The 27,383-nt window shown below is 42.5% G+C and overlaps 1 protein-coding gene across 5 annotated transcripts in view; it reads right to left on the bottom strand.

Moving 5' to 3' along the window:
* LOC142503210 (bile acid receptor-like) overlaps positions 1-23,376 on the bottom strand; it is a 118,994-nt gene extending 95,618 nt beyond the window's left edge. For 2 of the 5 annotated variants that reach the window (XM_075615364.1, XM_075615366.1), the window contains exon 1: positions 23,093-23,376. The gene's annotated coding sequence lies outside the window, so the exon portion shown is untranslated. Of the gene's footprint in view, positions 1-771; positions 945-23,092 lie in introns of all 5 variants that reach the window. The other 3 variants (XM_075615365.1, XM_075615363.1, XM_075615362.1) reach the window with 3 other exon arrangements.
* Between the last annotated feature and the right edge of the window lie 4,007 nt (positions 23,377-27,383).

Raw genomic sequence — 27,383 nt, 5'->3', positions numbered from 1 at the left:
AAAAGACCTGATTTTTTAAAGTCCCGTCTCTCCGCTCCGCTTATCATCGCTCATTGCCAGCTTCTCCCCACCAACTTGCCAACTTTTCCTGGCGTATGGATTTGGGGAGAAAATCGCCACTCTAGAGCGGCGACAGGCGTCAATAACCTACTCGCTGCTACTAGAATTGCGCAAGTTTATGAACATTCGGAAACGTGTCGATAAGTGGCGATTTGGTTTTGTTCCAAAGTTTTTTTGGGGGCGATTCAGGCATTTATCGCCCACTTATCGACGCTTACTGAATCGGAGAAGGCATTTTGGATGATAAGTGGTCGATAAGTGGCTTATTAACGCTTACTGCATGAGGCCCAATAAGAGAAATACCCAAGCACCTAAACACAAGAAGAATAAAAGTAATCAAACACCTAAACACAAGAAGAATAAAAGAACTAAAAAGCCTAAGCACCTGAAAGAATAAATGAACTAAAAAGCCTATACAACGCATAAATAAATGAAATCAAACGCTTAAACAATCCAAACATTTAATAATAACAAGCCCTACAAATACATAACAATGAACTCAATACAATAAACAGAAATACAAAACATAACAATGAATTAAAAACAACCATTTGACAAAAAATGCATTGCCTGTCTCTTTAGTAATCTATACACTAAAGGGGCACAGATAAATATATTAGCAGTCAATGGACAAACAAAAAATTGAAAATGTAAAAATACAATGAAAAAACCTGAAAAACAAAAATTACATACATTCAATAGTTTTCTTACTTTTAGATGTCTTCACCCTCCGAAACCTGGTATATCTGGAAGTTCACCATCCATGATGCCATCCTCCGCATCAGGTAAAATCTTCTTTCTTGAATGTGCTTTCTTGAATGCTCTTTCTTGAATCTTCTTTACTTGTAATCCATATGGAGATGCTGTCTCGTCAGCTTCTTAAGCTGAAATGAGATAGAACAGGCCTTATTTAAGGCCAGTGATATCACATTTTAGGGTCAGATGGTACAGCTGCAATCCGATTGGACACTGTACCATGTGACAGGCTTTTTATTAAAAAAAAATGAAGGATGTGACATCATCTCCAAGGGAGGTGTTACGATTGTGCTCGCCACAAACCGGGACCGGACCGCGGGGCTGAGGTGGGGTTATATAATCACCGACCTTAGTCCACGCAGACTGATCCGGAGTGCGCAGTTCGTAGTCGTACATAGCAGGGTCAGGATTGGAGAAGGCAGGATCGTCGTTATTCAAGCAGGAGTTCGGCAACAGGTAGTCAGGAGTTCCCCGCTTCAGCTTAGGAGTGTGAGCTCGGGTGTGGCCTCTGCACGAGGAATGGGCAGCGTCAGGAAAACCAACGCTTCAGCACAGAAGTTCTAAGCAGGCCTCTGCATGGAGATTAGCAGCAGGCCTCAGGAAACGAAGGGTTACCACTGCTAGGGGAGAATGCAGCAGGTACCAGTGCTGGCCAAACAACGCTTCAGTACAGGAGTCAGGAACAGGCCTCTGCGTGAAACTAGCAGCAGGCTTCCAGAAACAACGCTTCAGTACAGGAATCAGGAATTGGCCTCTGCATGGAACTAGCAGCAGGCCTCAGGAACTTAGGAACTAGGGATGAGAACTAGAGAGGTTAGAACACAAGGAGACAAGGCTGAGCGGCTTGTGGCAGAGACAGTAACATCCAGGGAAGGAATTATGCTCGGCTGGGAAGTATTGTGGGAAGGTAGTATTTAAAGGTCAGTGAACCAATAGCAGAAGGGGCGTGTGACAGTATTGCTTTAATAAGTGAATCCAGGCTGCAGTAAATATCAGGGGAAGTGTTCCAGGACTGCACAGGTCTGTAAGGCAAGGCAAACATTAAACTAAGGTGCGGATCCTTTACAGGAGGTTACATAATATCCTTACAATCAATGTATGTAGGCGTGTATCTGAGTCAGTGTGCTTTGTGTGTATCAGTGTGTGTGTGTATCTGAGCTTGACTACTACAGTATGTGTATCAATGTATGTATGTATGTATCTTAGTCATTCTGCTCTGTGTATCTGTCAGTATGGTTTGCATCTATGACTAAACACTGTATATATATTATATAGATGTGTGTATGTATGTACCAGTGAAGAGTGAACATGCGCAGTAGGATACAGAGCTGTGACCTGGATGTAGTCAGTGTCTCCACTTCTGGGAAAGTGAAGACTTGAAGAAATACAGTGGTGGAGGAAGCACACAGGAGGCTTTTCTGACATTGCACTTGTGGAACATCAAGCAAGTAGATGTGTCCCTGGATTGTGTGTCCCGATCGGAGCCCTGTGCAGCCTGCATAAAGATTACCTGGAATGACTGGAGCAGGAGAACCGTGGGAATAGCCGATACTCACCAGACAATTTCATTTTACCATCAGAGCGGTAACATGTACCTTAAACATGCCCTGTCCAACTAATTTATCCTTGCTGTACGTGCATATTATTACCACTTAAATATTTTGTCATATAATTCACTATTTTACACTATGGGAGGTTGTTTTTTCTTTACATGGTACCAGTTAATACATGTCTGAACATGTGTATGTATACGCATTGGTACCAGCCTTAGTTTAATTTTTTTCTCCATGCTCACCTTATAATAGACCCCATAAATCGGTTTTCCCCTGTGGGCTCTGCTTTCCCCTTGAAACTCTAATCTGACATGCATCAAAATACAGGCTAGAAGGAAGCAGCACCTGGTGTCTTTAAGTTGTGGTGCTGCAATGAACTTGGCAGTTAGAGCACTGTCTTCCGATCACCAATGAAACATGCACACAAAATGTATTGTGGCAAAGAGCATCTCACAGCAATTGCATTGCAGCAGAACAGTAGCACTAGCACTGAGGGCTTGCCAGATTAAGCCCTGCCCTATCTGGGCTACTGCTCTCCTTTACATGTCCATCTTCATTCCCCACGTGCTCAATAATAAATCAGAGATGTAAACCTCCAAGGACCAGAACCAGTAATATTTGGGGGCTCTTGACCAAAAAATTGCATTCTAGTAGGGGGACTATTATAAAGTCTATGAGATGCTGATGATAAAGGTCAGTGAGACTCACACAAAATCAGTAAGAGTTGACTTCTCTATTAAATTTACCCAAAAGCAAAGAGACTACCTAGCTCACATTTGGGCCACTTTGCTATCCTGGCCAGCATACAGTCCCATTTCCTACAAATTCGGGACAGCCGGTACCCTACACATGTGCGTGCCAACACATGCCACTTTATGAATCCGGCTAGGGCACTTCAGGGAGCTTCCCCCCTAGGACCAGATTAAACTATTGGAACTGGCACGTTTAATGGGTTATGTATGGTTGATTAAAACCTTGTTAATAAGACAGGTATAAGGATATTTAAAGCAGCAGTTCCACTTGTTCCCTTTTTTGTGTCCGCTGTCTGGACTCCCCTGCCACCCCCCACCCCCCATTACCCCATTCACCTGTTTCTGAGCAAAGAGCAAGCTGTCCACCTGGCACACCAGTGAATAAGAAATGTCCATGGCATCAAGGCTTGGTCCATTGGCCAATAGAAAAGCTGCTATGTCATCGAGAGATGATGTTGTGCCTTTTTATTGGTGACCCCAAGACCAGCTAACTTCTGGAAGGTTATCAAGAATATATTCCAGGCTTCTAGCCATCAACAACCAAGTAATATCACTAAGGAAGATATTACTCTGACAAATCCCACTGACATTGCAAATGCATTCAATGAATACTTTGTGGGGTGTGCAACCACCTTATTAGCCTAATGCAACCCAAACCACAAACATGAACCTCATACTGAGTACCCCTATAGCCCCACCATCTCCCAACATTGCCCACAATTTTCAATTTGTCCCGAAGATTACACAAGTGCTACTCAAATTAAATCTAAGCAGCCAATGTGGACCTGATTTACTGCAATCTAAGTTCCTAATACTTGGGGCCCTAGCCATTGCTAAACCAATTGTTTCCCTAGTCAATTCAATTCTCTCGCAGGCCATATCCCTAAGACCTGGAAAACTGCCAGAGTTGTCCCAATCTTCAAAAGTGGGGACAAAAACACTGCCTCAAAACTTCAGGCCAATCTCTCTTCTCCCAATACTATCCAGAGTCATGGGGAAATGTTTTCACTCCCAATTAAGCGATTACTATACCAAGACAATTTTCCCCAGCCAATTCCAATCTGGCTTTGGCCCCAAACACTCTACAGTAACTACCATGCTTAAGGTTTGCAATGAGAACTGGGACAATTTACTGGGGCAATATTCCTAGATTTTGCAAAGGCTTTTTTATCATGTTATCTTGCTTAACAAATTCCAGTGCTCTGGAATAGGGAAGCATGCTTTAAACTGGCTTAATTCCTACCTATACCTATCAGGTAGATCCCAACATGTGTCTATCTCAGGCTCTAACTTCAACCCCTTGGATATCACCTGTGGTGTCCTGCAAGGCTCTGTTCTGGGGCCCCTACTCTTTTCAGTGTTAATCAATGATCTTCCGACAGCTTGTTAGGGAGCTTCACTACACATGTATGCAGATGACACAATCTTATATGCACACAGCCTTAGGCTCTCCAACCTTGAACACGTACTTTAATCTGACTTTTTGAGACTTGAACATTGGATTTCCCAAAACAAACTGTTTTTAAACACTGACAAGACTCTAACAATGGTGTTTGGGAACAAGGCTACATTTTTAAAGCTTCAATTGACTGAGCTCCAGATCAGAACCAATGCTAATACCACCCTAACTCCTGTTACTAGTTTTAAATACTTGGGCATATGGTTTGACTCCCATTTAACATTTGGGATGCACATTGATACCCTGACATCCAAAACCTATGCTGAACTAGGTGTGCTTTATAGGAACAAATCCTCCCTAAGTTTGCCGGTCAGAAAGCGTATTGCACAGCAGATGCTAATGCCAATTATCGACTATGGGGACATAGTATACAGCTCGGCACCCCAAACTCACCTTAGCAAACTTGATACCCTCTACAATCAATATGCTGTTTTTTTCTCCAATGCAACTACAACACACATCACTGCGAAATGCTCAAATAACTAAATTGGTCATTACTTGAGTCTAGGCGCAAAGTTCATCTTTCCTGTCTTGCCTTCAAATACTTTCTGGGCAAGCTACTCCTTTTCTGAACAAGCTCCTCACCCCTACCACATGCAGCACTTATCACCTGAGATCTGACTCCAAAAGACTGTTCATGGTCCCAAGGTTCAGCAAAGTATCCAGACGCTCCTCCTTTTCTTACCGTGCCTCCCAAAACTGGAACAATTTACCGGAGACTCTCACAGCCACCAGTCTAAGTTCTTTCAAAACTAAAGATGCCCTCACATTTTAATCTGGTCTGTAACTGTTACATACGCCAATAATCTATATTATCTTAAACTGTGCATGCAATGTCTTTTATATAATGTATACTCCGTTTACTTATGTAACTATGTATTTGTAACCATTTCTCACCTTAACTCTGTGCCCAGGACATACTTGAAAATTGAGGTTACTCTCAATGTATAACTTCCTGGTAAAACATTTTATAAATAAATAATATTATTAGTTTGGCAACCATTTGTTTGTATTTTTTGTACGTGTCAAAACCGACACAAAAAACTCCAAATATCCCTGTAACTGGCGGGTCCCTCATGTTGTGGAACCATAGATCAGCTCTGGGGGACCTGTTGGATCAGGTACAGTAGGTGAAAAAAATAATAATTCAATTTTGGATGGAATCGCTGCTTTAAATAATTGTGAAACGTTGAATTTCTCCATGGTTATTAAATGTTTTGGAGTGTTCACCTTTTTTTTTACCTATTCACTTTCTTACTTATAAACATTTTAAGCCTGGGAGATAATGGGGAAATCATTCTCAGATAAGAAGATAATTACATAGGACAGAAGAGGTTAAAGATCCAAGTTAAACTTGTCATATCCAATGAAAATGGCGACAACTCTGCAAAAGAAGAAAACATTTGGCTATTGCGCAAAGTCTCTGCAAAAATATATAGTATGGGGGTCTATGTAACAACACAGAGAAAGTGTGTATTGATGCACTGCGCCATTTTTCAGCACACAGTTGCATCAAATGTAAGAAACGGTTTGTTAAATATGGTGAAAATTGCTACATCACCTTAAAACTGGTAGATTTTTTTGATGCAGATTGAAGGAAGAAAATTTGACACAGATATGCAGGCTGTGATACATCTCTGTGATACATCTCTTTATGTGCATCACAACTCCACTTTTTGACACTCCTCGAGTGGATGCAAATCACAAGTCGATGCACATGGTACAGTAATTGGAGCAAAGACATTGCTATATTGACACTAGCAGATGAAAAATTAAATTACATTTTTTTATGTAACTTCTGCCCCCTAATTACCCTTGTACACCAAACCTCTTAGAATTAGGGCAAAAAAAATTCTCTTTGGCACAGTATACATTTTTACAAGTATGTTCCTGCCCCCTCTGGCACTAAAGGGGTTTAAAAAGCCTGGTTGCTTGTTGAAAATGATAAGCAAACATACAGATGCAGCCACGAGTATTAGATCTCTTGCCTTTTAAATTCTGGGGCAGTCTTACAGTAAATGCCTCAACATTGCTGCAATATTGCCTCAACATTTCTGTGAGATTCTTAATGGCCAAATGGATTAACAGAGCAGGGGTCCATGCAGTCCCATTCATGGGAATGGGACTGCAGGGACCCCCTGCTGTGTTAATCCGATGGGCCATTAAGAATCTCACAGAAATTTTGGGGCAATGTTGGGGCATTTACTTTGAGAGTGGCCCAGATCTCCCAGAATTTCCCAGGTAAGTGTTCTAATACTGGTGGCTGCATCTTTATACCAGAAAGTTGAAAATGGCTGATAATTGAGTCACAAAGTGGAAAATATTTTTAAGAACAAGAGGTCATTCTCTGATTCTGAAGGGAGGCTCAGGGAAAATGTGAGGACGTACTTCATCACGGAAAGGGTGGTGGATTTGTAGATAAGCCAGATGTGGTACAGCAGGGGTGGGCAACTCCAGTCCTCAAGGGCCACCAACAGGTCAGGTTTTCATGCTACCCCTGCTTCAGTCTTTGACTGAGCCACTGATTGAGCCATCTGTGCAGGGATATATTCTGAAAACTTGACTTGTTCATGGCCCTTGAGGACTGGATTTGCCCAACCCTGTGGTACAGCCTAATACAGTAAGTGAATTCAGACATGCATGGGATAGACACAAGGCTATCCTAAATAGGAAAGAAAGGCAATGATCTCGTAGGGTATAAGGTTTAATAACACAGTAAAATGGGAGTACTATGCCAGCCAAGTGGTTCTTATCAGCCGTTAAATCCTGTGTTTCTATATAGAAATTACAAGGCACAATTTTGTATTCCTACAGAACAAGGTGAAGTGAGGGGGAACATGCTTGGAGAGTGGAGTAGCGATGAATTTTTTTTACATTTAGTTATCGTCCAGTGCAAATATTTGTTTGAAAAAGAAGCAAGTTAGTGAATCACATATCAGTTTGGCAAGTTAAGTATGTACAAAGTCTAGTTTTTTTTTGTACACAGGGAAAAAAATGTTAAGTATTAAACATCACAGTACCTGACTGACAGCAGAGGAAGATCAAGTTGAAAAAGTATTCTCCGCCAATCAATTTTTTTGTATCGATTACCTGGACACCCCTGTTTCTTGTTCAACTGGTGCCCACCGCTTCCCAAATTATTTGCATTCTTGTGCCAGTTTAAAGTAGCATTTAATTCAAAATCCTATGGATGTTTTTTATAAAAAATAAATCTGATTTGTACTACTGGAGATGCGCGCCCCCGGGGGGGGCACAAATTTTTTTTAAGGGGTGGGGGACGCAGAGTGAAGCAGGGTAGTGATAGAGGCATGCGGTGGGAGATGATGGAGGCTGCAACAGGCCGCCAGAGTTAAGCAGAGGAGCAGCCGGCAGTGGAGTTAGGAGATACTCGGAGGCAGAGCTGGATGGCCGGGGACGAGAGCGCCCCAGCGGTCTGACCCAGAAGTCTTTCTTACTTCTGGTGTCTATGCTGCTACAGTACACTCCTCCCCTGCCATCCTGCTCTGCCTCCATGCAACTCCTAACTCCTCTGCTGGATGCTCTTCTGCTTAACTCTGGCAGCCTACCTCCATTGTCATCACGATGCGTGTACTGACTGATCCGTGTGGTTGATTTGAAGTGCTGGTTGTTTAAAGTGTGTGCAGTTAGAACCAGAAGGAAAGGGAAGTACTGGGTATACTAGCAGGGGTGGCTGTTTTTGGGGAGTGTGCAGTGGGTTAATTTATTTTTAAAGTGTGCTGTAATTTGAAGCCTGTAACTTTTCCCCCTTTCTCCAGCCTGAGGCAGAGTGGGTGTGGTTGATTAATTGGCTGGCCAAACACACTTGCAGTGGGTGGGGTTAGTTAATTGATAACCTAACACACCTGGTGGGTGTCCCTGTTTAAACAGAGGCTTCTGACGAATCCTGAGCTTGCGTGTACTGACTGATCCGTGTGGTTGATTTGAAGTGCTAGTTGTTTAAAGTGTGTGCAGTTAGAACCAGAAGCAGTGCTGGTTGTTTAAAGTGTGTGCAGTTAGAACCAGAAGCAGTTTGAACAAGGAAGTGGTTAAACAGGGTATAGTATATTGAAGTACAGTTTACTGTTAGTACTTCTAAACTTCATAGTTACTAGAATGAGCAGGGTTGAAAATGCCACTCAATGCACATCTTGCCACATGCATGTGCACTTGGAGCAGCTGTTCCAAGGAGCATATCACAGTGAGAGGTGTGAGCAGGTGGTCTCTTTAGAATCAGAGATTGCTGATCTGAAGAGGCAACTTGCAATATTGAGGGACATTGGCAATCTTGAAAGGGAATTAGAGCTCACTGAGCAGGCCCTTGCTTTGACTAGTGGTGCAGATGGTGGTGCTGTTAGTGAGGAGCAGGTAGGTAGCTTGGTTGCTGTTAGTCAGGAGCAGGTAGGTAGCTGGGTGACAGTTAGAAGGGGAAGCAGGGGCAATAGGGAGAGGCAGGTCGTTTCTGAGCTGACACATCCCAATAGATTTGCCATGTTGAGTGAAGATATTGGGAATGTCGGGGCAGAAATGTCAAGGCTGGGGGAGACTAATTCCTCTAGCAGCCAGGGGAATAGTTCCTCCAGCACAGTGGGGACTCAGGATGCTCAGATACAAAGAAAGATTGTGGTGGTAGGGGACTCCATTTTTAGGAAGGTAGATAGGGCAATCTGTTGCTGTGACCGCATGAACCGAACAGTTTGTTGTCTCCCGGGTGCTCGGGTTCGGCACATTGCGGATCGGGTAGACAGATTGTTGGGGGGGGGTTGAGATTGACCCGGCGGTCTTGGTACATGTTGGCACCAATGACAAAGTTAGAGAAAGATGGAGGGTCCTAAAGAATGATTACAGGGATCTAGGCCAAAAGCTTAAGGCAAGGACCTCCAAGGTAGTATTTCCTGAAATACTACCAGTGCCATGCGCTACCGCAGGGAGTAAGTCAGAGATCAGGGAGGTTAATGCATGGCTAAGAAAGTGGTGCAGGAAGGAGGGGTTTGTTTTTTTAGAGCACTGGGACTCCTTTTCTGAGAGGTGCCATCTATATTCTAGGGATGGATTGCACCTCAATAAAGAGGGATCTTCTGTGCTAGGGGGGAGAATGCTAAAATGGTTGGAGGAGATTTTAAACTAGGATGGAGGGGGGAGGGGAATGAAACAGATAATGAATTAAATGGAATAGAGGAGGATACAAGGTGGTATGGAGGTAGAATGGGGGCAAGTGCGAGTTTGACCAGCAGTGAGACACCCATAGTAAATACAGATAATACTAGAAAACTTCTAAAGAACTAAACCAAGTGGGTGCAGAAAGGAAGGAGCAGATAAGATAATAGTACAGGCTGGAAAAAGAACTTAAATGCATGCTTGCTAATGCAAGAAGCCTGACAGATAAAATGGGGGAGCTTGAATTAATAGCTGCAAGGGAGGTGTAAGGTAATAGAATCAGAGCAGGATTGTCACGGGAGACTCCTGTGGCGGGTAGGATCTCGGTGGCCGGAACAGCACAAGCGTAGTAGGGGTCACAAGCAGGGGTCCGAGGCAGGCGGCAGGTAGCGAAGTCAGGTACAAGCAGAGGTCCGAGGCAGGCGGCAGGTAGCGAAGTCAGGAAACAAGCAGAAGTCCGAGGCAGGCGGCAGGTAGCGAAGTCAGGTAACAAGCAGAGGTCGGCAACGAGGAGACTGGAACAGGACAGGGGAGCAAGGACAGGTCTGGGGGCAGGGACTGAGAACAGGAACAAACAGGGACAAGCCAGATTACCAGCAAGGGCTTTTACTGTGAACAGACTTCTATAATACAGGTACAGGTACAGAAACAGATCAGGAATCAGAGGCATGTGCATTAGGACACAAAAAAACAAAACTGTGCGCTACTACCTAACTACCTATAAAGTTTAAATGTATAAATATATACAGTGCAGTGACTATACCATCAATTTAGTGATAAAAAATTTATAAAAAATTAAACCACAACTCCCACAGTGAGATAATTATACATTAAATAATAAGTGCCACATAACCGTGTTGGGGATAATGGCGTCTGCAGCTGTAAACGCAGGGGTGGCTCAGCACCCCACACACACTAAGAGAATGGAATTCTCTTAATGTGCATTAGGAGTCTGACTTCAAGCAAAGGCAATTGAACCAACCAGGAAGCAGAAGCTATAAAGGGCAGAGACAGGAGGAACAAGAAGACAGACAGGCAGACAGAGGAACCCAGAGGAAACAGAAGACAGCAGCACACCCAGTGGACAAAGAAGAACTATGGCTAGGCAGGAGGTCTAGGAGACCCTGACATTACTCCCCCCTCTCAAGAGCGTTCTCTGGACGATCCTCCAGGCTCTTCCCGGAGGCCTTGATGAAAAGTGGACTCAAGGTGACCCACCTCTGGTGGTTTGTCAGTGGGCAGAGAGTAATCCACAGGTACAGACTGAAAAAGTCCATCAGAAAGCCGACAGAGGAATTCAATTCTCTCTCGGAACAGTTCAATGTCAGGATGCATCAACCCAAACACCAGAGAATCTGTGAGCAGTAAGCTTGACTTTGCAGAGTAGGTCACAGGCTCAGCAGAGGACGCATCAGATTTTCGTAGATAAACGGAAGAACGTGCGCTTGTCTTCACAGCAGGAGCAGAGGACCCAGTAGATCCTTCTGACAACCCTCCAGGTTTAGCAAGGTGTCCTTGATGGAAGGCCAACTCACGATGGCCTTCGGACAACACTCCATGTTTTGCAGGAACATAGGGATCAGCAACAAATCCGGACAACCCTCCAGGCTCTTCAGGGAAATCTTGATGGAAGGCCAACTTAATGTGTACGTCAAGTGCTGATGGGAAATCTGTGAGAGGTGCATTTATCCTCATCACAAGAGCGTTGGCATCAGCATCAAGAATATTAGGCATAGCAAGGAACTTCACCAGGGATCCGTCTAACATCATAGCAGGGGCATCGGGAACAGATACATCAGGCTCTTCACATGCGGCAGAGGGGACATATTCACTTTCCGTGGTCTCTTTTTGTGACCAATATATCTCTTTTAGTTTTGGAATCTGGAACTTCCCAATGGATATGTTCAACTCCATTGCAGAGGCATGGACATCAGGAATGTGGGCATCAAGGACAGGTGCAGACTTTTCACATGGGTAAGTGGGAACATAGAATTCACGCTCCATGGTCTCCTTTTGTGACTGCCGTTTCATGGTATCACCTAAATTCTCATTAAGACCAGCTATTTGATTTTTCAGCTCTTGAAGCTGTCCTTCTGCACTTCTTTTCCCACTCAATGCAGTTGTCAGTTCGGCTTCTTTAGAGTTGAGTCGCGACTCCATATCTCCCAGCTGACTCAGAGTAAAGCTTAAATATGTTTCATCTTCTTCATTTCTGATCTGCAGCTGCCGGTACTCCTCCCGGGCATTGTCCAGCTCCAGCTGCAGCCGGACCTTATCATGGGCTGTGTGGTCCAATAATTTGCAGGCATCGGCCATTTTGACCTCATAGCGCTGTGTCAGGCCAGCCACTTGACAGACGGACACCTTCTCTCTCTCCTCCTTTTTGGCAAGCTGTGTCTTGAGCTCAGCAATCTGCGCCTGCAGCGCTGTGAGCTGCTGAGATGTGTGTTCAGCTGCTAGCTTTAGCTCTTCCTCCAGTGAGGCTCTGGTTATGCTCAGTGTGGCCTTTAGCTCCTCATGCTGTTCTTTGGAGACAGACTGGGTACTCAAATAATCTTGCAGCATCTTTATATTGTAGGCAGTCTGGAATCTTTCTTCCTGCAGAACTCGCTGCTTTTCTTCAGCATTCACCCATCTCTCCTTGGTGTCCTGCAGATGTGTACGCAGTTCTTGCAGCTGACTCTGCAGCATATTTTCTGCTTGTGTGTGCTGCTCCAGGGAGACACGTTCTTCTTGCAGCTCTCTCTCTGCATTCTGCAGTGCTGTCTGCACGTCTAACTTATCCTGGGCCAACTGTTTCTTCTCCTCTCCTAATTCATGGAGTTTCTTATCTCCTTCACTGACTTGGACATAGAGATTCTTGCACTCCTGGGTTACCATTTCAAAACTGCTATTTAACCCTTCAAAGATCTCTCTCAAAGAACGTAGTTCTGTGTTGAAGTGGCAATTCTTCTCCTCAGAGGCTTCCAGTTTTGCGCGAACTTGAGCCATGAAACTCTGGTACTGGGCATTATCAGCATAGGCCTTCTCCAGCTTACTTGACAGGATCACCCTGTCCCTCTCCAACTGCTCTTTTTCTATCTCCTGGAGAACACACTTAGCAATTGTTGAGGATAGACAGCTTTGTAATGCAGCCTTGGCTTCTTGCTCCTTATCTAAACGTCCATAAAGACAATCAATCACATTCTGTGCAGCTTGAAGCATCTGAGTAGGGGCATCTTTCTTTTCTTCCACTATTCTTGGGATACGTCTGTGAGTTGCCTTAAGCTGCAGCATATCTCTTTCATCAAATGCAGACTCTGAGGTTAAATTTTCATTCTTAATTCCTTCTGCAACTTCCACAGTAATGCCTCCCTTCTTTTTCTTCTTCTTCCTTGCTTTGAGAAGTTCTGAAGAATCAGTGGTACTGTGTTCACATTTACTGCTCAAGACTGTTTGAGTGGGAGCCATAATTTCAGACATGAGGAAACCACACTTCCCAAGAAACCAGTAAAGAGGAAATGTGTTTTTAAAGCAGAAGCATTAGAATGAACAACAGGAATATTAGACACAGAGAGACACAAGATAGGAGAGCTGACCTTTTGAGACTTTAGCATCAGTCACAGAGATTATAAATGCAAGGAAAAAACATAGACAGAGAAACCTGTAGTTATATCTGAAACTTTAGAAATCAGGCGTAGGGATATCATACAGACAGAGAGAACCTGCAGTTTAAATCTGAAACTTTAGACATCAGGCGTAGGGATATCATATAGACAGAGAAAACCTGCAGTTTAAATCTGAAACTTCTGAAATCAGGCATAGAAATATCATAGACAGCAGGAAACTACTACAGAGAAAACTTGCAGTTAGATCTGAAACTTTTGACATCAGACATAGGAATATCAGACAGAGAACCCTGCAGTTAAATCTGAAACCTTTGATATCAGGCGTAGGGATATCATATGTTGCAGAGAAACAAACTTTAGGGGAACTTGCAGGTAAACCTGAAACCTTAGAACCAATCATATGAAGAACTACAGATTGCAGGAAAAATCACAGTATGCAGTAACAAAATAATGGAAGCACTCTTGTCTTTTGAAATGGGAACCCTGTGAACAGCAGTGGTCCAACCAGTGATGCAGAGACAAGCCTTGTCCAGGGAATGAAAAGTCAGAGTCTAAAAAGGTGGCAACAGGTACTGCAAGGGTTAACCAAGGCACTGCACAAAAGAAAAATCTCAAAGAAAGGTGCACTAGTCTCTGCAGCAACAGTTCTAGTCTCAGCAAAAATGTTTTTTCGTTATGAACGCAATAATTCTTGCAGAACACTTAGCAGCAAAAAAAAAACCTTCCCAACTGGGATTTCCAAAAAAGAAACGAAAGTACTTATCTTCAACCATGCGGATGTGGTCTGCTGTAGCAGGCAGGAAAGGGTGCAGGCAGAAGAAGAATCTGTTCCAGCGAGGTCCAGAAGTGGCCTTTGCTTTCTGTCACGGGAGACTCCTGTGGCGGGTAGGATCTCGGTGGCCGGAACAGCACGAGCGTAGTAGGGGTCACAAGCAGGGGTCCGAGGCAGGCGGCAGGTAGCGAAGTCAGGTACAAGCAGAGGTCCGAGGCAGGCAGCAGGTAGCGAAGTCAGGAAACAAGCAGAGGTCCGAGGCAGGCGGCAGGTAGCGAAGTCAGGTAACAAGCAGAGGTCGGCAACGAGGAGACTGGAACAGGACAGGGGAGCAAGGACAGGTCTGGGGGCAGGGACTGAGAACAGGAACAAACAGGGACAAGCCAGATTACCAGCAAGGGCTTTTACTGTGAACAGACTTCTATAATACAGGTACAGGTACAGAAACAGATCAGGAATCAGAGGCATGTGCATTAGGAGTCTGACTTCAAGCAAAGGCAATTGAACCAACCAGGAAGCAGAAGCTATAAAGGGCAGAGACAGGAGAAACAAGAAGACAGACAGGCAGACAGAGGAACCCAGAGGAAACAGAAGACAGCAGCACACCCAGTGGACAAAGAAGAACTATGGCTAGGCAGGAGGTCTAGGAGACCCTGACAAGGATGTAATTTCTCTTCAGAAGGACTTGGAGAGACTGGAAACCTGGGCAGGTAAACGGCAATGAGGTTTAATACAGATAAATGTAAGGTTATGCATTTGAGATGCAAGAAAAAAAAGGCGACTTACAAATTAAATGGAGATATATTGGGGGAATCCTTGATGGAGAAGGATTTAGGAGTGCTTGTAGACTGCAGGCTTAGCAATAGTGCCCAATGTCATGCAGTAGCTGCAAAGGCAAACAAGATCTTATCTTGCATCAAACGGGCAATGGATGGAAGGGAAGTAAACATAATTATGCCCCTTTACAAAGCATTAGTAAGACCACACCTTGAATATGGAGTACAATTTTGGGCACCAATCCTAAGAAAAGACATTATGGAACTAGAGAGAGTGCAGAGAAGAGCCACCAAATTAATAAAGGGGATGGACAATCTAATTTATGAGGAGATGCTAGCTAAATTAGATTTATTTACATTAGAAAAGAGGCATCTAAGAGGGGATATGATAACTATATACAAATATATTCGGGGACAATACAAGGAGCTTTCAAAAAACTATTCATCCCACGGGCAGTACTAAGGACTCGGGGCCATCCGTTAAGGTTGGAGGAAAGGAAATTTCACCAGCAACAAAGGAAAGGGTTCTTTACAGTAAGGGCAGTTAAAATGTGGAATTCATTACCCATGGAGACTGTGATGGCAGATACAATAGATTTGTTCAAAAAAAGGTTGGACATCTTTTTAGATGGTAAAGGTATACAGGGATATACCAAATAAGTATACATGGGAAGGATGTTGATCCAGGGATTAATCCGATTGCCAATTCTTGAAGTCAGGAAGGAATTAATTTTTCCCCTTAATGGGGTTTTTTGTTTGCCTTCCTCTGGATCAATAAGTAAGTATAGATATAGGATAAAGTATCTGTTGTCTAAATTTAGCATAGGTTGAACTTGATGGACCTATGTCTTTTTTCTACCTCATCTACAATGTAACTGTGTAACTATCACCTCCTGCCACCCGCCTCTTTCACCACCCTGTTGAACAGGTAGGCATGGAGGAGGGGGAGAGAGCTGGAGGAGGAGAAGGCAGAGAGAGTTGGATGATGTGGAGGGAGCTGGCAGTGGAGACAGCTGGAGGAGGAGGAGAGAGATGGAGGAGGAGAGAGCTGAGGAGGAGAGCTGATGAGGAGGCGATGAGATGAGGAGGGGGAGAGGAGATGAGGAGGAGGGAGAGAAGATGGGGGAGTCCAAAAAAAATTGCAGTCAGTATTATCTTATACTACCATGCTGATTTATTTAAAAACAAACCTATAACATGTCATATTTTACTGTTTTAAAAATGTTATACTGATTAATAAAAAGTCATGTGATTTGGATTACATCAGGCAGGAGGGGCCTAACTAATATCATGGATTAAAAGGGGGGCTCGGTGTTAAACGTTTGCTCACCCCTGGTGTATTAAATAATAGTGCAGTTTTTCACTCTGTATGCTCTTTTTAATGATTTGTAAGGTATTAAGTTTCCTTGCAAACATTTATAAGCAACAGCAATCCCTCTAGTGCTTCCTTACAAGTATAGACAGGTGGTGCTCCATTCCCTGCATAACGATCATGGCCTCCTGGGCGCAGACAAGATGTTGGGATTCATGAAAGACCGATTATATTAGCCCCAAATTGCTTGGCATATAGAAGAATATTGCAAGTTGTGGAAGGTGTGTGCCTAGAAAGACTACCTACGAGGGCCGCATCATTGACAAATATCACCACTACTAGACCACTGGACTTGATCAGCATGGACTTCCTATCCTTAGAGCCAGACAGAAAGAATACCAGTAATATCCTAGGGGTCACGGACCATTTAACCAATATTCTCAAGCATTCCCGACAAAGGTTCAACGAGCTACCGCTGTCGCTATGGGACAAGTAATTTGTCCATTATGGATTGCCAGCTAGGATACATTCTCACCAAGGGCGGGATTTTGAAAGCCATCAAGGAACATCTGTGGGATAAAAAATCATGAACAACGCCTTACCACCCACAAGGGGATCCGCAACCCGAGAGATTCAACAGGGCCCCATTGAATATGATGCGGCACATTGAACACTCAAGGGAAGGAACGATGGAGTCAACATGTGCACCAAATGGTACATGCGTATAACTGCACCCAGTAAGACTTTACAGGGTATTCGCCGTATTACTTGATGTTTGGACAGGAAGCTCGATTGCTCATTGTCACGTGGGGGTAGCCGGCCTTCATAATAAAGGTGAAGTCCGTCTGGCTGCCCCTAAAAACATGTGTAATGGGCTGCCTATGTAAGCCCATTGGGCTAGGAAAGTGTTTTACTATATCCCCTGTAAACCATGTTTCCTGAGCTGTCCCCTGTGAGCTCATAAGCTGGATATGTCCTGTGAGTTTTAGACCCCCTTATGGGAAATAGCTGCAGGACTGGAACTTGGGGAACAGGAGTTTAAGGGTGGATGTTGGGGGCAAAAATGTTAAAATGTGTGTAAAGTGTTGCTGACAGGTTCTACCGGTAGCACTGTAATTGTACCCGCGAATCATGTATGTTTTGTGGGTACGTGTCTATGTATAAAGACGGTGCAATACTCATTTGAAGTGCAATAAACATATTGTGTACATACAAATAATAAATATGAGCAAATTTGATTCTATGTGCTAACTCTACAAATGATGCTTAAAAATATATTGCCTGTGTAAATGACGTGTAGTAATGTGCATAATAAATATTTCAATATATAAATTGGCGAACAATTTGCTCAATGGTGTAGTATTGTATATAACTGTTAAGGCACAGATCTAAAAGTGTTCTATTTATGAAATTTCTTCACACACAGGCCACAGTAACCTTCCTCCAGAGTCTCAAGGATAGTGAAGAAAGAAGAGATTCCGAGATGCAGATGTAACAAATGGATCTATGCAGTTTGTGCAGATTCCAGTAATCTCGTTCACATTTTGCAATAATCCTACATTCAATGTACAGGGGTCTACATTTAAATTTCTCGCGTGACGGGACCATGGGAATAAAAGGCATATGACATACCAGCACCCCATAACGGGGCCTGTATCCCAGGAAGCAGGGGGTCCCCGGACCTCAAATTAACGCGGTTCTGCTCATCTACACTAGTATTAAAATTTATATTAAAACAGCTTCATTACCTTAGCGGCTAGCCGCTAAAGGCAATGAAGTGGTTAAACCTCAATAGCCTGTTTCTTGGGGCAGAGAGGGTGGATGAAGGGGGTAGTAGTCCCAGGGTGGGTGCTTAGGCCTGCCTGGAAGGTTGCTGGACGAGTTAACCCCTTCACGAACATACCCGGTGGGAACCGCTATGGTAATGAAGGGATTAACCCGGGCCACTACCCCCCGGAAGGCCTAAATACCCACCCTTGGGGCTACTACCACCATCACCCAATCCGTCTACCCCCTAGAAACAAAAATAAACACAACAGCCTTACTACCCACCTCCTCTACTCCAACAACCCCCCACAACACATACAGTACATTAATGGGCAAAATAACTTATCCAGATATGGATAATAGCTAATTTGCCCATTATAAAATCTAACATTAGCCAGCCAGCATAAATAATGTAAATTAAACTTTCTACTTACCCCTGCCATCATGAAGGGCATCCTCATCACCATACCCCAGATCTGTGTCCTTCATTGCCAGCAAGAGTACATGAAAACATACAATCTAATGGCCCCTAACCCCTTTAATCACCTTAGCGATTAATAACCACTATAATAATTAAGTGGTTAACCCACCGTCCCCCGCTACCCACCCTGAAGGCCCAACCACCCACCCTGGGCCCACTATACACACCCTCTCCTCATTGATTCCTTGCAGTTTTCTGTGTTTCTATGTGAGTTTCCATAGTGCATTGTAGTGTTGATTTGTTATTTAGCTTATTCCACTCTGTGTTGTTTATACCATGAGCTAATATACTAATTTTTTTCTTTATTCTGTCTTGGGTCTTGTGTTATTTCTCTTATGTAAGTGTGGCCCACAAATTTTGATACTTTAAGTAAACTAGTTGTATCTCCCATACTGTGTCTGTATTCTTCCTGCCGTCTGACCGTAGGCCCAGTAAGATATTTACAGGGACTCAGGCCCCAGCCTCAGCTATAGTTATTAGTCATACGTCTGAGAGCTAAAAGTAGTGGGGTTACATACTGTACAGTATACACACATTCTTTTTGCTTGAAATTTGACTAACTTGTTTCATTTTTAACATTCTCTGTTAGCCAGAGACCTTTACACAACCTCAAATTTAGTGGAGGTTTTGACGCAGGAGAAAATGTACATTAAAGCAACAAACAACACTGCTGGAGTTTATTTATTTTTTAATTTTTAAAGCCTACCTGAACTGATATTGTTCACAAACACATCTGTGCAAAATAATCTGATGCACCAACACAATTTAAAACTGCTTCTCCATGGTTCAGTGTTTTTTAGCCTTTTTTGGGATAAGGAGCCCTTATAATTATATTGTGAAATTCTGCGGAACCCCAACCCGTTGTAATAGCACATCTTAGATCAGATGCATTGTAAGGAACCCCACCCCTCTCTAATAGCACATCTTAGATCAGATGCATTGTACGGAACCCCAACCCTTTCTAATAGCACATCTTAGATCAGATGCATTGTAAGGAACCCCACCCCTCTCTAATAGCACATCTTAGATCAGATGCATTGTACGGAACCCCAACCCTTTCTAATAGTGCGTCTGCGCTCATATGCATTGCTAGGAATGACAACCCTCTTTAATAGCGTGTCTGAGATCAGATCAGGGTTGCCACCTCTCTGGGTTTGACCTGGAGACTCCGGGTTTCGGGCACTTACCTCCGGGCTACAGGTTTAGCCCGTCAATCTCCGGGTGGCGGCGGGGGTGCGGTGTGCTGCTGCGGCGGCTTCTCCGGTATTCTTCTGCAATTCCCCCTCCAACTGCAGTGAACATGGATGCGTTGCGTCATGGTGTCACGTAGCGTCCCATTGCCATGGCAACGTGATATCACGCAGCGTCCCGTTGCCATGGCAACGTGCCGTCATTTGACGCTGACGCTGCCATGTTCACTGCAGTTGGAGGGGGAGTTGAAGCAGGATGCCGGGAGACGCCGCCGCAGCACGCCGCGAAGTAAGGGAATTTTTTTTACATTTTCTCCGGGTTGGCCATCAGTTGAAGGTGGTAACCCTGGATCAGAGACATTGTACATTTTCCTGTATTTGGTACAATTTTCAAAGGGATCCCTTTAGGGATAAGGCCGGGGAAAATCTGTTCAAAAACACTGCCCTAGTTAGTATGCTGTGAAGCTGTCTTCTTGTCAGAGAAGCTTGCAACTTAAGGCCTTATTTTATTTACACTGACTGGTCTGATTGGACCATTTTGGGCCTAAAATCTCCATAGATTTCATAGGGGAATTTCAAGCGAAAATTGCACGAAATGGCTGCATATATATAAAGAAATATCCCCTAAATGGGCACCAGTTTACATGTTTAGGAGTATAGATTTAGAGCATGGTATAAATAGCCCTTGGTAATAATAGTGTACGCTACACACAGATTGAAGTTTAGATGTTAGTGGTATGTAATTGACAAATGAATAAACATGTTTCAGCAAATTACAGTTACATGGACAACCATGTGTTTCACTAACAAACCAGTAGTATCAATACTGTTCTCTTTAACAACAAGGACTACCACTACTTTCTTATTTACATAATAGAAGTATCAATACTCTGCTTTCTGTTTGAAGACCCATAGTACCACAACTTGTCTATTTAAAATTATTGTATTTGGATTAAAACAAATAATCAAATAATTATTCATTTAAACTGAAATAGACATTTTATCTATCAAACTTTTTGGTCATAGCTATAGTGGGTAATATATTTATAGGGGACTAGAGGAATCCAAGCCCAGTGTACTGTATATATGTATATATATATGAGAGAGAGAGTTTTATAAATATATAATTAGATCCCTATATATCATTGGCTCTGTACAGTATGTATTTTTATATATATTTATGCTAAATATCAATTTTAAATCATCCTAAATACATGGAAAAGTATCTGATAGAGCCATTTTCAGCCGAAATTCCATACAGTATTGTAGGCAACAGGAAATTTCAAGGGAAAACAGCCCTATTGGCTGCTTCGGCGGATACAGAATAAGCCCCTAATAGTTCTATAACAATAGATAGAAAACAGAATGTCATAACTTAAACACTTACATACAATATAATACAAACACAGTAAGATATGTTAATATTTAGTCGAATAAATTATTATTAAAAGGGTATTTATGTGTTTCTGATCCATTAAATGGGAGATACATATTGCAATTAATACAAGTTTCCTATGGAATGTATAAACAGAACAAAAACCTCTAGGTTTCTTTGATAAGCGTAAGTTTTGCACCCAGGAGATTTTGCACCCAGGAGATTTTGCACCCAGGAGATTTTGCACCCTGGAGAATTTGATACATGTGGGTTCAGTTGTCAAAGTCGGTTTTGCAACTGGGGTAATAAAACTGCACCAAATGTGTCTATAAAAAACATGTCCTGTCCCTGTCATGTAGGTCATGTTTGTTTCGTCTTGTGAATAGATGTAGTCTGTCAAGAGAAGCTCACGGTTAAATGTTATCTCACGTAATGCTGGGATGTTCAATGTAATTGTATTTTGGTACTAAACATTGGTATGTGTGATATTGTACGATCTGTAAAACCTAATAAAAAAAGAAAGTTGAAAAAAATAAATATATATCTTCTATTCAAATCAATGGGACTTTTTCCATGCCACAGTAAATCTGGTGCAATATGTCTGCTCCTGTTTTGAAGCCAGAATACTTTGGTAAATGCCCCCTTAGGGTAAGTGAAAAGATAAGTTGACTACCATTGTGGTCACAGTGTTCTTGTAAAAAGCAGCTGTACTGTATGAGATTTTTGAATCTACATTTATTAAACTTTGGCCGAAACTACTGTATACATTTATCCTATAAAAACAGAAAAAGGGAGAGCCTAAAATGTATTCTATTTTCTTTAAAAAAAAAATGGAACAGCAAGTGTTTAAATAAAATAAAGAGTAGTGGTACCCTGGGTTCGAAAAAAAAATTAAACTGTATTTACTTCCGATAATTACGCTGAGGATACAGACTTATATGTTTCTTTTTCTGTTTTCTTGTGGGCCCAGTGATAATGATGCCAATATCCCATGTCCCTTTAACTCCCTGGTCTTAGATTGTAAGCTCACTGGTCTAGCAAGTATATTCGGCTGCAAGACTGATGCGGGATAACAGCACCAGATTTTATTTAAAAAAACCTCCTTTCTGTAAATACGATAGCAGAAGTATTTCTGTATACTGCTGGCTTTGCAGTGGTGTAGGTATCCCACGTAAATGAGCTAACCAGTAAAAACAACGCTACAGTAATTACAAAGATGCTGTGATTACTGACAGACTAGGATAAAACAATTAACCCCTCTTTGCCAGGAGGGCCTGAATGCATTGCTTTGAAATATGTTACAATACAGGCCTCTTTGGAAGTGCAGGGGTTAAGAATGGCAGACTTTTAAAGCTCCCCCGGAAAATATTATCCCACTACTTATCATGAACTGTTTCCTTTTTAACGATGTTGCCATACAGCTTTGATTGCTGTTGTTAGATTTTTGGGGCTAAACAAATACGATTTCAGGACTAAAAAAAAATACTGCATTTTCCTTTTATAGGAAATAGTTTGCTTTTTTTTAATAATAAAAGTACAATATGGCTTTTGTAGAAGAAACAAGACAAAATCCATTCTGCAACAACATATTAGAAAGTAATATATTATTATGATTTTTTGTTAATCGTAAAGTCAATAAAAAGAACAGCTCTGGCGTAAGAAATGGATATATTATTGGGAATATAATTTGTGGATTGAAAAGTAAATTGTAGACTATAAAATTACATTTAAAAAAATTCCAGTTGTACCATATAGGAAATTAATATATTATTACAATATCACTTTTGGATTATGAAGTCAATAACAATTTTTTTAGTTGAACCATATAAAAATTAATACTTTTTTAATGGTTTAATCTATCTTTGGCTGGCAAAGTAAAAAAATATATATTTTAGCAGATACATATAGTGAATAACACATTATTACAGTATAATGTGCAAATTGTAAAGTCAAGAACTATTTTTTTTTTAGCAGAACCAAATCAGACATGAATAAATGATTATGATACAATTTGTGACTTGCACACATCAGCAGAAGTCAACAAAAAACTTCTCAACAAATGAGGCACTGTACTTACTGTACACAGAGTTCTGGTCTCGTCTTCAGATGCAACAACCACTGCTGAGTTTGTAAAGCCTAATTAAGCTTGATGTCTTTCTCGTGTCTATTTATCAGCCTCCCTGCATATACTCCGGCTCCAGAGGCTCTGCAGAGACTAGGGCTTCATCAGCCCTCTCTCTATAATCTCACACACTAACTTCCCACACAGCCCTCCCTTAGGGTCACAGCAAGGGCACCTACGAAACAGACATAAATCAAATAATAAGTGGATCATTGGGGACAGAGGGACCCAAACGTCACACTTTCCCTTCGTCCTTTTACTCAGAGTGAAGAAATAGTTATGCACTTTTACCCAGTGGTTGTCATTTTTTAACCCTCAAAGAAATGCGGTCTCTCTGCCAGGGAATGGGTTAAAAAAAAAACATGAGTGTCACTGCGTCCGATTTGTACACATTTCGGAATATTTGACGTCGGCAGAAATAGGTATAGCAGCTACTGCGAAAAAAAGACAAAAACACATGTATAGTGTCTGATAAATAAGTGCCAAATTAGCATGAACTAAGCCAGTGGTTTTTAACCTGTCCAGTGAAAAACGTAAAAAAATATCGATGACATTATTTCTCCATAGCAAATATTTGACTCGTCACAAGGAAAGGAAGCTTATTTCTCCAGAAATGTATAAAAAAACAAAAACAATTCGGTTAATTTCAATGTGATTTTTCTTTCTTTGATAAATGTGGTACCTCAGAATTTCCCCCACAAATGCACCACTTTTGACTTGATGCATATGGGCCCCTAAGTTTTTTGTCTTTAGATTTGCTATATTTTCAATTGAATGATTTTCAAAGCTTATTAAATATAATGTTGTTGTGTTATACATATTAGATGATACAGAAATATAGTAGCTTATTAAAAAATAATAACTAAGCCCTATTCAAGTGATAGAATTTTTAGGTAGTAGTAGGTAGGTAGGTTGGGGCTTTATGGAATTAACCTTCAAAGTGTCCTTTGCACATAGCTGGTACGCCATGGGTCCTAGCACGCCAGAGGCCCTATTGACGTGCCAGGTATATCATGGCAATAATACTCAACTTCTAGGAGATGATGGGGCAGAACACTCCAACGGAGCCCCTACATTTCCATTTCTGTCAGCCTACATTTCCATCAGCCCTGAAGCGAACACATGACCGCAAATGCTGGACTTCCAGTTGCACTCTGGTGCCATCTGACCTCCAGAACTGTAAAGGTTAAACTACATGTATACGTCCTGCTTAGGATAAAAGTTAACTAAGGAGAGTTTAATAGTTATTAAAACACTTCTCCCTCTGCAATTAAGCAGGGAAACACACTGCAGGCACTCATGCAAACCTGATGTGAAATATTTCAGGTATATTCATGATAAAGTAGTAATACTCATCGTAAAGTCTTTATTGCATTTGTTGTTCTACGATACATCTTCTGGACTGAAGAAACTCTTCATTAAGTCACTGTGTGGTCGTAGAACTGCAGTAGGACGCCACATTTAGCTGAGGAAAGTCTCTACTAGTGATATGGTCAATATTACTTAAGGTAAGCCTATATAGACCTCATACACAAGTAGTTGTATAAGAATAAAAATACATTTATTAAAGCATCCTTAAAAAATGGACACTACAGCCTTAGAAAGTCCTACGTGTTTCAGAATGCCAAACACTGGTCGAATTTTATAAGGATTTGGCGCCTGTTGATGCAGCAGCACTGAGAATAAGATGTATGTTTTTTATTTAGCCCCATTATAGACATTTCTTTCTATATTGCATGTTTAGGTAGGTTAGACGGATAGATTAACATCTTTAAAAAAATTGGACAAGCAAATGTATAAATAAATAAAAAAAATACTTTTATAATTTTTTTGGTAAATAAAAGCTTTGGAGCGTTTTTTTTTTTTACAATTTTATATATAATATCTTTTGGTGGTGAAACTGTTTGCCAGTCACCAAAGCTCCAGATAAATTGTTAACTTTGCTCTGTCTTTTAATGCAAAGTAATTAAAGCGCCATAATTTGTCAAACAGATAAAAAAATTAGAGCAGGAGCGGGGGGCGTGGCTATTAAGGGAGGGGCGTGTCATTGGCTGTATCGGGCTGTGTGTGTGTCTGTCTCTGTGTGTGTGTCTCTGTGTGCGTGTCCACCCATTCTCTCATTCCCCTTCTCTCCTCCCCTCCCCTCTATTCTCTCTCTCCCCCCCTCCCCTCCATTCTCTCCCAATGGCCCTCCACCGGTTTATACTTGAGGGTGAACTGATAGTTTGAGAGGGCTGCCAGCCACCGGTGGCCCATGGTTTCCAGTTTGGCAGACGTCAAGATGTTCGTCAACAGGTTGTTGTCAGTGCGTACTTCGAAGGCTACTCCATACAAGTAGTCGTGGAGTTTGTCAATGAACGCCCACTTGAGAGCAAGGAATTCCAACTTGTGAACGGGACAAATTTGCTCGCTGTGGGTCAAGCTACGGCTCACATAAGCCACGGAGCGAAGACCAGTAGGATAATTTTGGTGCAACACAGCTCCCAGCCCGTTGAAGCTTGCGTCCACATGTAGTATGTATGGCTGCTCAGGGTCATCGTAAGCCAAGACGGGGGCTTCCGTGAGGCTCTCTTTGAGGCCTATGAACACCTTTTCACAGGCAGATGTCCACTTGTCTTCGAAGGGGGCAGCGCGGATGTTGACTTCTGGTGAGAGTCCTCTTGGTAGATCATTGAGGACCATGGCCATACTAGAATATCCTTCCACGAAGCAGCAATAGTAGCCGCAGAATCATAAGAAAGAGCGTAGCTCCATTACGTTTTCTGGTCTTTGCCAGTTCACCACGGCTTCGACCTTAGCAGGGTCAGTAGCTATTCCATCTGCGGACACTATGTGTCCCACGTAGGTCACTGACGTGCGGCAGAACCGGCATTTATCCAGAGACACCTTCAAGCCTTCTTTAACCAGCCGATCGAGCATTTTCTGCAGACGTTCTTCATGATCTTCAATGACCTCGTCCAGGTACACTAAGCACTCCCGAGGGTTCATATCCATGATGGTCTTCTCCATCAACCGTTGGAATGTATTACTGGGTATATTGTCTTGGGAGGGCTAACCCACTCTTTGAGGATCCTTCTCAGGTGGAGGCGCTTTTAGGAATAGTGGTTATGCCATATACGTATTATCGTGGTGACATTTTTAAGCAATTGGGTGTTTCCTCACAGTATAAAATTTTACCAACAGATCCAACCATTACATTTAAAAAGGAAATTGATTCTATTGTTGAATTGGGTATTTCCAATAGATGGATCACTGAGGATACAGGGACGTTTCTCGAACAGCCCTTTCCCATAATTCCGGTTATCTACATTCTACCGAAAATACATAAATCTATCACAGCACCACCAGGCAGACCAATCATATCTGCTAGGGGGTCTTTAACCCATCCCATCTCACAAGTTGTAGATTTTTTCCTACAGCCAATGGTAGCCCAAATGAAGTCTTTCATAAAAGACACAACAGACTTCATCAATCAGATTAGTGCCTTTTCAGGTATCATAGAAGATACCATTCTGGTAACAATGGATGTTGCCAGTTTATACTGTGTAGCCCCCTGTAAACAGCCTGGGCTACTAAATCTTCCTACTACTGTGGTAAGCCCTGTTAAAGGCAGGCCCCAGTAGTAATCATGGGTTTTCCCCCTTGCAAAGCCTTGCCTGCTTGATTAATACAAGCCTGTCCCTGCTGCAAACCAGTGCAGAGGGGAGGTCTTGTTGATGTCATAGGGGCGGGGCTGACCAAACTTAGTTGCGGTTCCTGTGTGCTCTGGGTTGAGTTGAGTTCTGAGTTCTGAGAGTCAGTCTGTCTACTCCCGGAGTAGAGAGAGGAGGTGTTGTTCTGGAGGTCAGAGGAGAGAGTTATGTCTTGGAGGCTGCGAGTGTTGGAGTGTCCCAGCCCTATTGCTGTGCTGCTACTACGTGCCTGCTAAAGAGAGTACAATAAAGACTCTGTTACTTTCATCTACTGTGCCGTGTGATTCTGGAGTATTCAGCCCAGGACCAAGGGGGTTCCTCTATAAGGGTCTCTTCCCACATCCCTGGGAATTATAGGAGATGGAGGCGCTGCACCATTAAGACCATATGGAGGCCACAACCTCAGAAGCCGGATCCTGTCTCCCCCATAACATCACGGGAAGCTCAGGCCCTCCTGTTCCAAACAGGTATGCACCACCCAACACCATGTAACGGCCCCTCACACACCCTAGATACATCAGTTGAGTCTACGGGGGGGAATAAGGGTTACAACT

This window comes from Ascaphus truei, chromosome 9, assembly GCF_040206685.1.
Source record: "Ascaphus truei isolate aAscTru1 chromosome 9, aAscTru1.hap1, whole genome shotgun sequence".
In the NCBI taxonomy this organism is placed as follows: Eukaryota; Metazoa; Chordata; class Amphibia; order Anura; family Ascaphidae; genus Ascaphus; species Ascaphus truei.
This window is presented reverse-complemented; position numbering and strand designations above follow the sequence as displayed.